At 46.1% G+C, this 10,728-nt stretch overlaps 1 protein-coding gene across 14 annotated transcripts in view; it reads right to left on the reverse strand.

Annotated features, from left to right (window-relative positions):
• Positions 1 to 3,699, reverse strand: part of FAM20B (FAM20B glycosaminoglycan xylosylkinase) — a 42,263-nt gene extending 38,564 nt beyond the window's left edge. For 8 of the 14 annotated variants that reach the window (XR_013829502.1, XR_013829503.1, XR_013829504.1 and 5 more), the window contains exon 1: positions 282 to 1,240. The gene's annotated coding sequence lies outside the window, so the exon portion shown is untranslated. The other 6 variants (XM_079929887.1, XM_079929883.1, XM_079929882.1 and 3 more) reach the window with 6 other exon arrangements.
• Positions 3,700 to 10,728: the final 7,029 nt, after the last annotated feature.

The raw sequence follows: 10,728 nt of genomic DNA on the forward strand, positions 1-10,728 counted from the left end.
GAATCAGAAACACAACTTCTTGGCTTTTTTTTCTTGTAAAGAGGAACTAAACAATTTATCATCTGCCTAGAATATTTCCTCCTCCCGCATACTGTTTTCCATTTATTCATTCAACCACCAAACATTTACTGCACACCTACTATGCACTATGCACTGTTAGGTGCAAAAAGAAAAGTACATCAATCATCATCACTACTACACCAAACTGTAGTGCCTCATTGTAACTGTGCTTCTCCCCCCACCACTACCTGGCCCTTAGTCCCAGAGTGGCCTGACATCACCTTCAGAAGACAGTCTCCTTTTTACTGTTTCCAACTATGGCCACAGAATACAAAGAACAGCCTCCTGTTTCTATTATGAGATTGTAGCAGTCACTGAGAGACAATCACTGTGGTTGCTATTTTAAAAAGTTGTCAATTCAAGAGCTGAAGTATCTGGCTTCACGGTTTATACCATTAAAATGATGGTCATACAAAGTGTAGGAAGCTGAAGTCTGCCCTGCAAATAGAAGAAACAGAAAATTTCATTTAGAAATTCAAAATTCAGAAAAGACAAAAAGCAGAGGCTTTACACCAGTCAGAATGGCCATCATCAAAAAATCTAGAAACAATAAATGCTGGAGAGGGTGTGGAGAAAAGGGAACACTCTTGCACTGCTGGTGGGAATGTGAATTGGTTCAGCCACTACGGAGAACAGTATGGAGGTTCCTTAAAAACCTAAAAATAGAATTACCATATGACCCAGCAATCCCACTACTGGGCATATACCCTGAGAAAATCATAATTCAAAAAGAGTCATGCCAAAATGTTCATTGCAGCTCTATTTACAATAGCCCGGAGATGGAAACAACCTAAGTGTTCATCATCGGATGAATGGATAAAGAAGATGTGGCACATATATACAATGGAATATTACTCAGCCATAAAAAGAAACGAAATTGAGCTATTTGTAATGAGGTGGATGGACCTAGAGTCTGTCATACAGAGTGAAGTAAGTCAGAAAGAGAAAGACAAATACCATGTGCTAACACATATATATGGAATTTAAGAAATAAAATGTCATGAAGAACCTAGGGGTAAAACAGGAATAAAGACACAGACCAACTAGAGAATGGACTTGAGGATATGGGAAGGGAGAAGGGTAAGCTGTGACAAAGCAAGAGAGTGGCATGGACATATATACACTACCAAACGTAAAATAGATAGCTAGTGGGAAGCAGCCACATAGCCCAGGGAGATCAGCTCAGTGCTTTGTGACCACCTAGAGGGGTGGGATAGGGAGGGTGGGAGGGAGGGAGACGCAAGAGGGAAGAGATATGGGAACATATGTATAACTGATTCACTTTGTTATAAAGCAGAAACTAACACACCATTGTAAAGCAATTATACTCCAATAAAGATGCAAAAAAATAAAAATACATCTTAAATATTTAAAAAAAAAAGCAGAGGCTTTAACGCTGTGTGAAAGAACTGGAGTCTACAAATGGAAGTCAACAGAATGGACTAAAAGTCAAGGAATTATCAACTCAACATAAAGAAATTCTATGACATAAAGGATTAGATGATAGAAACAGGGATCTGTTTGTTCCCTATTCAAAGAACCCAGGGTGTGTGCTTTCCAATTTTCATTCTTTAACTAAATCATGGCTATTTTCCTACTAGCTCCAGAGAAACAAAGAGAACAAATCAATCTCACATTTTTACCAGTCACACTGAAGAAAAGCTATGAGCTCCAAGATTTCCTGATCATCTTTTACCACCATTCATTTCTATCACTGCACTTTAATGTAAGTGAGGCTGACTCTGAATTGCTTGCTTATGCCTCTTAATTCTCTTTTGACAAGCACTTTCAAAGGTGGAAGGCCCTCCTGTTGATTGATTCCACTGAACAGTTCTAGGGGCCAAAGTCCAACATCTCCACAAACTTCAAGTTATTAATTTAACGCAAAACAATTTTAAATCTACCTTAGACTGGCTCTAAGTCTAGGCAAATAACTTAGCATCTTTAACATCTGTATCTCAGTTTCTCAAGGACATGTCTTGATGATAAATAACAATGTATGTGGAAGAGCTCTAAGGCTTAGCTCAAAGGTCCTGCATAAATTTCAGGACTGCAATACATAGAGCACACTGAGGTCTCTAACCCAATTTAAAATAATCAACCCCATGGGACTTCCCTGGTGGTCTAGTGGTTAAGACTGCGCTCCCAACGCAGGGGACCTGGGTTCGACCCCCGGTCAGAGAACTAGATCAAGTAAAAAGATCTCGCATGCCGCAACTAAGACCCGGCACAGCCAGATAAATAAATAATAAAAAAAAATCAACCGCAATGAAATTTATGCATTAATTTACAACACAAGGAGGATAGGAATAGTTAGTAAACAGTAATCATAGTTATCGTTTTACATAAAGTCCTGCAATTTAAAAGCTAAAAGACCCACATTCCTGTTCCTTCTTTTCAAGGTGAGAAATCAAACCTCTGAAGGGAAACTAGCTGGGTGGGGATGATACTGATACTCGGTCCTAAACTCAAGTCACTGTACCCAGCATCCCTCGTTTTCCCAAATTATAAACTCCTCACCCTTCCAACTGACGATATGGCCATTTAAAGGACTAATAATTCCCTAACAACCAATCACGTCCTGTCCCCTCCACTTTCACTCCAACATCCTTCTACCCCTTCTCTTCCTACCAAGAGACTTGCAGGTAACAGAATCTTGATTAGAATGAAACTCTTATCAGATCCCACAATCAAGGACGCAACTTGACAACTGCTCACGCTCATCATTAATGGCAACGTTTCGGTTCGCTTTTAATTGCGGGACCACAGCACCCGGAAATGAAATCTCAAGCGCAACCCACTTGGGACAACCGTATCATTTCCTTAAGTTCTGCCCGACTGCGAGCGCGGGGTGCACGACCCCGAGGAGACCGCGGACCCCTAGGCACGGTTACCCTGCCTCCTGACTCGGGCCTGGAAGTCACTCGCACTTCTCGGCCACGAAGTGGGCCCGCGGGCGCGCGATACAGCTGCCCCCCCGGGCCGCCGCAACGGGCACTCGGCGGGACACGAGGGCGGCACCAGGGCCAGTCGCCTCTGGGGACCGCGTCCGGGCGCGAGGGTGGGTCACTGGACTGATCCCGGGCGGCTCAAGGCGCCCCCAGGTAAGGCCCGCGCCTCAGGCGGGCAGAGGAGGCGACGGGCTCGGCCGCGTCCCTCCAGCCACGACGGCCGGTAGGAGCCCTCTCGGGGTCAGCGAGGCGGGGCGCGCGGCCCGGGCCGGTCTCTGAGGCAGCCACCGTTCGTTGACCGCTCTGGGCACTGGTGCCCGGCCCCTCAGGGAGACGCCCCGCCCCCAGACGGCCCCAGCCCGGCGCGCGCCACGCACCGCGCCCCGCCCGCGGGTGGGCCTGCACTTTCCCGCCCGCCCTCCCGCCACCAAGCCGCTCACCTGCGGCGCCCTAGGCTCGCTCCATGGCCGCCCGCGCGGTGCGGTGCGGCGCGGCCCCGGCCGCCCCCGCCACCTCCGGGAAGGGGCAGCCCCACGCGGCGCTCACCGCCCCCAGCCGCCGCTACTGCGGCTCCCGCCCACACCCGGCCCGGCCATTCCCTGGCCACCTCACCCCGCGGTCCCACACCCACCCCCCCGCCTCCGCGGCTCGCGACTGTTGGTACCTTCCTAGCGTAACGCCTTCCCCGCGGCCAATCCAAGAGCTTCTTCCGCGAGGCCCCACCCCCGCCCTCCGGTGGGCGGGCCTACCGGACCTGATCCGGACCGCCCGCCTTAACCTTTTGCGTCCCGGGTTGGTCCGCTTAACTCTCTTGACGCAGGCTCACGCCTCTTCTGCTTCTCCCTGCCGCCCCGCCCCGCTTACGTAAATGGACCTCTAACTTCTCTCTAGCCTTAGCTTTTTCTTTCCTGGTTTTCGTGAGCAGCTAGGCAGCCAGTCAGCGGGACTGGAAGTAGGGGTCCCTTAGGTCAAGTTCTGTTTGTGAGAAGCAATTTCCGTCCTCCTTTTGCCCTTTTCATTTGCCTCGGCTTCTGCTTCTGCCTATATAAGTGTAACCCCTTGCCCAAAAGAGGCCAGCCTTACCATAGTGAGCGCTCTTACTTCGGACCAGACCAAAGCTCCCTGCTACATTTTGTAGCATTTAATAAAAGTGTGACTAATTTATTGTAATAGTTTCTTAACGTCTGTCTTTTGCAATGGACTGTAAGGCTCATGAGGACAGGGCAGTCGTGTCTGGGTCTCCAATGCCTGACACTCAGTAGACTCCCTATAAATTGTTTTGTTTTGTTTTGGCCTTGCCGCGGGGCTTGTGCAATCTTAGTTCCCTGAGGAGGAATCCAACCGTGCCCACGACAGTGAAAGCACCAAGTCTTAACCACTGGACCCCCAGGGAGTTCCCTCCTTATAAATAGTTTGAATTAAAGATTCTTCCTTCTCTTAAACTGTCTCCTTTCCACTGACTCCCTACGGTGCATCCGCTGTATAACGCATCCATTCACTTATTCATCATATACTAAACTTGGACTTCGTGTGCCTGTCCCTGAAATATTATAATGCACACTGATCCATGCGATGTGTGACGGGAGAGCCCTGGCTGACACTTTTTTCAGGCTCCATAGTTCATTTAAGCAAAGGAAAGAACTCCTTAACTGGCTGTATGATATCAGGTGTGCCACTTAATCTTTCAGAGTATGTTTCCTTACCTGGCAAATGGGAGTTTATCATAGTACATACCTCACAGGGTTGTTGTGAGGACTAAATTAGGAAATGTGTGGGGAGAGTACTTGCAGATTATTGTATAATGTTAGTTATTATTCATTTGTGTATTTGTTGAGCACTTAGTATCAGATGATCCTAGAGAAATAATTGGTCTTGATATCTGCTCCAGACAATCTAGTTAGGGAGGCAGCCCCTTTGCAGAAAACATTACGTCATTGCAAGAAGGAGTACACAGTCAAATGCAGGAGTTGTATCAGCCTTTCACTGGATGTATTTGAAAATGCTTGGCGGTCGTTTTCTGACCATGGAACACATAATTCTTGGGGCAATGAGCTGGATAGTAATGAGAGTCCACTTTATTTCTCTACACAGTAACATTGGTCTGCCTGCAGTCAGCGAATCCTCCTAAACCTTGTTCATTACATCCAGAGATCATAAAGCAAAAGGGCAAATCAAGATTTCCTCTAAGATGCTTTACCCCCAAAGGACTCTTTCTTACCTGTAACTCTGATAAAGACAGCAAGGATGGACTGCCCAACTGGTACTCCTCAGGAGGCCAGTCAGTGCAGCCTCAGTTTCCTGGTGATCCCTTTGTCTTTAGGGACATTCAGAGAGAGGGGTTCATGACCTCTCTAGGCAACCCACTTCAGTGCTTAATTTCACATCCATCAAATCCTTCCATCCACCCCACATGCTGCAGGACAGACACACCTTCTCTTCTTCTGTCCTCAGAGAAGGAGAATCATGGATTTGGGGCCTCTGTGTCAGAGGCTTTCAGAGAGCAAAACTGTTTGGTCCCCCAGTTTTCTCTCCACTAGGTCCCATTATCCAGGCTCTTTGTGCATGCCACCCCAGGATGTGTTTCTGCCCCTCCCTACTGTAATGGGCCTTATTTCCCAACCAATCAACAGTCAATATATTCTAGGTATTATGGGGGATGCAGTCATTTAAGAAAGGGACTCTGCCTTCAAAGAGTTTACATGACTAGCACACAGGAAGCAGCTGCAAGGAATACGGAGTACTTAAAATTATGCAGCACAGACTCTGTGATCACTGAAGGAATTGAGGTCCAGGAAGATAGTGTGGGCTGGTATTGTCAGCCCACACTAACAATAAGGGAGGGAGGATTGAGGTGAGCAAAATATGGGTGGGAGCAGAGAGGGACAGTAAGAACCAAAGTTAGGCAGTGCTATGTGAATTTAAAGCCAGACTTCCTCAGCAAATGATGGGAGAATTGTTCCTTCCTTCCCTCCTTCCTCCCATCCTCCCTCCCTCCCTCCCTTTCTCCCTTCCACCTTCCTTCCTTCAATGAATGTCTATCAAGGGCCGGACACTGAGCTATATCCAGGGCATGCAAAGACAAAGAAGGCCTGGTCCTCCCCCTTGAGAATTTTACAGTCTAATATTGAAAAACAGAATGGAAGGTCAGGCAGAGCCTCCGTTATTTAGGTCGGAGCACTTTGCCAAGGCTTCTGTGATGCTTCTTTTCACAACGCATGTGATATCTTGTGGTACTAGGTATCTTTGTCTAATCTCCCCCTTTGCCTTTCTCTTCCCTGTCCTTGAATTGCAAGGCTTTTGAAGACACAGACTGACTTTACTTCACCTTTATTTCCACCTGTGAACTGCCTCACGCAGGGTAGTGTCTCTGCACTGATGTGTTGAAGTGCATTGAGTTGAAATCAGAGCAGGGATCTGGCTGTCCCCCTCCAGCCAAGGGCAGCTCACTTCCTGCGGGACTCCCACCTCACCCCACCCCGACCTTCATCTGTGAAAATGTTACATATCTCTCTAAAGTCATTTGCTCAGGAAGGCTCTCCTGACTTTTCTAATTGTACGTGTTTTCCTGGGCTTCTGAGACTCAGTACTTTGTACCTCTCTCACAGTATGGTTTGTATTGATGTCTTTGGGGATATGTCTGACCTCTTCCCCTGAACAGTAAACCCTTTGAAGCTGAGGACAGTGTTTTATTCACATCTGTATCTCTCATAGCACTAACCCTGTACATGGCGCTTGGTAGATCCTCAACAGTTGAAAGAGCTTTAGGAGAGCAGGTCCTGCAGACCTGGGGAATCGGGATCACTGGAGGTTTCTTTCCTGGCCCCTTCATCACTGTAAGCATTTTCCTTCAACTCTTGCAGAATTTCTAAGTCTCTGACAATCTGTCAAGCCCTAGGTATAAGGGGAACATAAGAGTCCAGCAATCTCAAGGTATGAGGGGAGTACTGTCTCAAGGTGCCTGCATACACGAACACAGCACACACACTCCTTCTTTTCAGAGAATACACCCACAGTGATGGATCCTAATGAAACGAATTAAGTCAATTCTGCATCAAGAAAATGGAAGGGAGCTGTAGGAGAGCTCACACTGGTCCAAGGTGCTCCAGCCTGGGTGGAGGTGGCGGGAGGATTAGTAAGTGAAGGAGCACACGTGTCCTTCTGTTCCTTGCTAGGAGGTGTGCTGTGTCTCGTTGCCTCCGGGGCAGGTTTGTTCCCTGCATGGGGCTCTCTATGGATGCTGCTTCTGCATTTCCTGGGCAACTCCTTTCTCTCATTTTGCCACCGGCTCTGCAGAGCTACTCCTAGCCCACCCCTTGCTTACAGCATCGGGACTGCCCACTTAACCCTTCCTGTGGCACCTCTGTCAGTGCCTTCTGAGGGAACCTCTCAAGTCCCAGGGACAGCATCTCTCATACACACACACACACACACACACACACACACACACACACACACACACACACACACAGCTTCTTTGCCAGGAAATTCAGAATTTATATTAACTGTTTTCAGTTCTTTTTTTCAACCCTAGTATTATGGTTGTTTTTTTTTAAAGAGCAGCTTTATTGAGCTATAGCTTACATACCATAAAATTCACCTGTTCAAAGTGTACAATTGAATGGTTTTTATTATATTTAGAGTTGAGCAACCATCACGTAATCTGATTTTAGAACATTGTCATCACCCCAAAAGTAATATATGCTATTTTCTCTTTTATTCTAAATATATATTTATTTAGTTTAGGTTTTTTTTCATCTGCTCATTAAAAGAAAAAAAAAGACATTAAGGGGAAAGTGAAACTCCTAGAATTACTAAGAATGCAAAGGAGTTATAACTCACAAAGAGTGTTTCACTAAACTGCCATGTATGGCTGAAATGATTTAATTAGCCCGGCCAAGATGCACACTTTGTTGTGGTGTATGCTCTTGAGTGCATGTCCAGGGCCACATCTTTGAACGTTTTCCAGTTTGTTGTGTCTTTCTCTAATGCCACTGGGCTCTTCTGTGGGTTTGGCAGAGGCAATATTGCAAAATCCAGATTGCTAATTCTCACAAGGCAGTCATTTCGTAATGCGCTTAGGATGGTACCACATGCACATGTGTATTTAATACACTTTTTTCTTTTGCTGTGATGGAAATTCTTTAATTTTTATTAACTCAATTTAACGCATGAAGTAATTGCATTAGTCGCTGCATGAGGTAATTGCAGCCACATGGAAGCTCTGGGCTCCTAAAACTCAGCTCCCATCGCCCACAGGTAATATGCTAAGGAGTTGAGCTGAAGACTCTTTTTGAGCCTCTCTCATGACTGACCCAGTGATGTGCTAAAGCTGCAGTCCTTAATCTGGCTGCACAGGAACTTTAAAAATATCCCTGTGCCTGCCCCCATCCTCAAACATTTGAATTTAATTGTCTTAGGGGGAGGTCCTAGCAAGGGTGGTTTTAAAAAGCTCCCAGCTTATTCTAATTTGCAACCCAGGCTGAGAACCACTGTTCTACTAGTGACTAAGTCAGGATCATGTTAATCAGTTGAACCATGTGAAATTACCATCTTCGGGGGGCAAAACCAGTTCAATATAGGCAATTTCATACAATTCAGTCTAATACATGGGCAATTGGTTTTTATTTTTGAGGGGGAGGTAAGATTGTCCTCCCAAAGGCATTCTACAGGAAACCCCTGTCCGGTGACAGGGAAGCCAATGACCTATTCTGTCAAGATGCTGCCCCTTGATGGACAAGACCCCCTGCATCTCCCCTTCCAGTGGAGCTTAGTTCAGAAGGCTGAAGCCGCCAGGCATGAAGGGAAATGAGCTAAGCAGGCCAAGGGTGAGACAACCAGAGGTTTCCAGGGAACATGACAGAGAACCTTGGTCCCTCCTTCAAAGGCATTTACATCTAAGAATATAAATATTTTAAATACAGGGCAGGCCAAATAAAACACATGGTTGAGGGAAATCTGGTGCTCAGGCCTGTAGTTTGTGACCTTGTCCTGAAAGGTAGATGTTCATAGAAGAGGGAGGTGGCCCAGAACAGGAGAGGACAGGATACTCAACACAGCAGGCCTAGGAGCCCAGGGAGAAAGCAGCCAACAGCTCACTGCCATGCCTGGTGTGCTCCGGGGGACCCTGTGCGAGAAACAGGGAGGCAAGACACGTTGGCACGGGGCCCTTTGGGGAAGGGAGTGCAGGGGATCCATGAGGGGAGTGTGTAAGCGTTTCGAGAGAGGTTAGCACATCCCTGGCAGAAATGGTACTACCAGGATAGCATTTCCTCCAAGACAATGCACAAGAAAAGGGGGAAGAGAAAAACAGTTTAAGACAATGCCCAGACACCCTCTGACCTGTTTCTCCTCTGGCATTCTGGTTTTCATTCACCGTGGCGAGCACTCACCCAAATCCAAAACACTGGGTGTCCTAGACGCATCGTCCTCACCCACCTCCAATCAGTACCAACTTCCACCAACCCTGGCTCCTAAAGACTCCTTGAATCCAGTTCCTTCCCTCCAGCCTTACCACTACTGCTCCTGTTCAGGTTCAGGCTCCGTTTTCTCCCCCTGGATTGTGGCAGTGATTCTTTTTCCAGCCTCTCCATCTCCAATCTTTCCACCTTGACTCCTTGCAATCTGTTCCAGAATATCCACATAGACAATTCCATCTGGAAAGATCTTTCCAAAAGGAAATCTGAACCACATTATACGCCTGCTTATAACCTTTCAGTGACCCAAAGAATAAAGCCGAAGGTTCTCAGCAGAGCATATAAAACCCCCAGGGTTGGGACCCACTTGCCCCTATGGCCTTCTCAGCCTTCTTTGCCACGCACTTTACATTCTGGAAATACTGAACTGTGTAAAGCTCTCCTGCATACCCCATGCTAGTTCATGCCTGTGTGCTTTTGCTCAAGTTGTTCTCTGTTTGTAATTCCCTTCCCACGTTCCTCCAGCCTTACTCATCCTTTAAAATGTCATCTTTATGGAAAAGCTAAGTACCCCATCTCTCAGCTCCCCTAAGCCTCTGCACATCCCTCTATCTTACAGTGATTTAAGATCTTTCTTTTGTTTAAAATATAGGCATTTACTATATGTTTCCCTCTAAACTTCAGATACGTCCTATAAATTTTGGTATCTTGCATTTTGTTTTCATTTTCTAATTTCCCTTGTGATTACTTCTTTGATCCATTGGTTTTTTAGGAGTATGTTGTTTAATTTCCACATGTTTGTGAATTTCCCAAATTTCCTTCTGTTATTGATTTCTAATTTCATTCCATCATGGTTATAAAACATACTTTGTATGACTTTAGTCTTTTTAAATCTGTTGAGGCCTGTATTATAGCCTAACACATGAACTATCCTGGAATGTTTCTACTACACTCAAGAAGAATGCACATCCTGTTTTTGTTGGGTGGCGTGTTCTGTAGATCTCCAGGTGTAGTTGGTTTATAGTGTTGTTCAAGTCTCCTATTTTCTTGTTGATTGATATTCTGTATAGTTGTTCTTTCCACTACTGAGAGTGGGTATGTATTAAAGTCACCAACTATTATTGTTGAATTGTCTATTTTCCCTTCAATTCTGTCAGTTTTTGCTTCATGTATCTTGCGGCACCATTATTAGGTGTGTATGTGTTTATAATAGTTATGTCTTCTGGACGGATTCTGACCCTTTATCGTTATAAAATGTCCTTCTTTGGGACTTCCCTGGCCGTCCGGTGGTTAAGACTCTGCAT

Source organism: Stenella coeruleoalba, assembly GCF_951394435.1.
Source record: "Stenella coeruleoalba genome assembly, chromosome: 1".
Lineage (NCBI taxonomy): Eukaryota > Metazoa > Chordata > Mammalia > Artiodactyla > Delphinidae > Stenella > Stenella coeruleoalba.